This window comes from Cibotium barometz, chromosome 4 (assembly GCF_041138505.1).
Source record: "Cibotium barometz isolate CiBa-2024 chromosome 4, ASM4113850v1, whole genome shotgun sequence".
NCBI classification, from domain to species: Eukaryota; Viridiplantae; Streptophyta; class Polypodiopsida; order Cyatheales; family Cibotiaceae; genus Cibotium; species Cibotium barometz.
Genome location: NC_141049.1, coordinates 53,133,033 through 53,135,585, shown reverse-complemented (window position 1 = coordinate 53,135,585; position 2,553 = coordinate 53,133,033).

The following is a 2,553-nucleotide window of genomic DNA, read 5'->3' as shown; positions in this document are numbered from 1 at the left end:
TAATCATGACATTTACATTGCATTTAGCCCATGCTGGTAACTATGCTGTTGGTGATAATATTTTCCTTGTGCAACCTATAGCCGAGTCGAAAGCTATTTGTGGCATAGGTTTGTTTTCACCAAATTTTTTGGATCAAGCAGATTGTTCCTTAGCTTCGCGTTTTTGTGCTGCTGCTAAGTTCTAACCCCTTGAGGTCAAAAGGTGCATTGACCAAAGTGGTCACGGAGTTTGAAATATGTTGTAGGAAGCCAGATTGGCTTTGTGAACTTGATGGCGTTAATGGAAACTCAAACTGGTCTTTATCATTGCATCCAAAGCCTTCATATTTGATGACTGGTCTTTTGTGTGATATTTAGCTTTGGGCCTAAGGGGCAGGCCCAATTATATGAGTTGACTCACTTTTTGGTAGGGAAAAGAAAGATCAGTTCACCTTTGGGTGTGTATGCATACCTAGCAAGAGTGGAGAGGAGGTTCCTTTTAATGTGTTATGACAATCCGTGATGTTGATATCTAGGAATGCAGGATAGTTTGGCTTTTACGTATTAGAAATTTATACTGGGAAAGAATCAATTGGAATGAGTCAAATGTCTCTAAAATCTATCACTAGATAAGACTCTTGGGTATTAGTAGTATGGGACACTGGTGCTTAAGCGAGGTGTATAGATTGGTTGAATGACCTTATTTTTATGATGCCTGTTGGGTTCCAACAAATTGAAAATTGTCTTACATTTTTTTGAGTTGATGTAACAAGTTAACCAGTCAGTTTGATGTCATGTGCATGCCTTTTCAGGGATGCACATGGACATGTCTTACCAGTACAGTCACCTTTAGGGCAGGATTAACTGCATTTGGGTCCATGGGCTACAGTTTTGGGCAGCCCAACATACAGCAGGGGCCAAGTGTGAATAGACTAAGCCACTTTTTGCGGCTGTGAACCAGGCTGACTAGATGAACAAAACAAGCTGATCAGTAGCAACCAGCCATCCAGCCGTGGAGATCACTATAAAAGGGCAGGTTGAGGGTCATGTTAGGGCATTCAGAGTAGGGCATGCAGAGTTTGCAGAGCTAAGTCATTTAGATCCTGAGATTTGCAGTCTTCATATGAGCGTTTCTTAGCCGAAGGACGGCACGACTTGCGTTGCATCATAGATATGCACGGCTATGCACGACAGATGTTAGCATAGATCTGGGAACTCATTGAATATATTCATGTTTTGAAATATACATTAGTTTAGGTCTCTGTGGTCATTTCTATTGTATGTTTGCATAGTTGATAAGTGTTCTTTTGCTTAGCGTTAATTAGTGCTTCCATAGGTATATAACAATTGTATCAGAGCTTCCAGGTGCTTCCAACTTAACGTTTTTTTGCATTAAGATTGGTTTGCGTTTTTGCAGCCAAATCAGGGTTATCTACACTGTAGAGCCAATTTTGTGCATGTGCACTAGGGTTCCCTGCATAGATCTTACATGTAGCGATTGTTTGCATGCAGATTAGGTCAAGTTTTAGGTATGCACCCATGCACTCTGAGAACCTGACACAATCTTTGTCCAACTTGCATCAAAGATCAAGGACATCTATCAACACATGGAATGGATGCATTTGGGGGAGAAAGGGGGGCAGTTTGGAACTCGAAAGTATTGGGATAGTAGGCTGGAGTTCTATGTCGGACAGTTTGAAGGGCAAGAAGTAGGATTGGCAAAAGCTGACAAAGGCACAGAAGGGAGTTCACTGAGGTTGAAACTTAGCAGGTCGGTCGGTCCACACAGTGCCCTCGAGAGCTTCCACTCTTTTCAGGGAGTGGTTTGGCCTATTATCCAGAATCATGGATTTCTTGAATCAACGTTGCCGAGGCCTCTATTTGATGGAGCTGCACAGACTTAGAGAGTTACGCTTCAGAGAGGTGAAGGCTTGGACTGGAAGTGGCAGAGGAAATCGTTTCCTCAGATATAGAGCGTAGACCATTGGAGGATCTGGAGGAGGTGTAGAGGTCAGATTCGATAGTGCTAACACTTGTACAAGCATCTATCTCCGAAGACCTGCAGCAAGCTGCAATATAGTGGCTGCATTGCCAAGTACCATAGAGGAGTCACTCTAGGTTGAGATTCAGCCCAAGTCTGAGTGTGTTATCTCTTTTCAGGGAGTGGTTTGGCCTATTATCCAGAATCATGGATTTCTTGAATCAACGTTGCCGAGGCCTCTATTTGATGGAGCTGCACAGACTTAGAGAGTTACGCTTCAGAGAGGTGAAGGCTTGGACCACAGATACTTCATAGCTGCCTATTATGAGCTTCTTCCTTGTGACATATGTTTGTCGTCGATAACCTTATGCGGGACTGATTAACCGAGATGGAGCAGGTTGTGCACAGAGGCGATTAGTACTAGAGCCATGACTCCCAAGGGACACACTTGACATAGCACTCCAACGGCAGCAAGGCAGACATCCTTGATCCACCGGGGGGGGGGTAGATGACCCTCAACTATGTCTCACTGCTCCATTTCATTAGACTTGCATAATGCATCAGCAACACCTACTTGATGTTTCAAATGACTC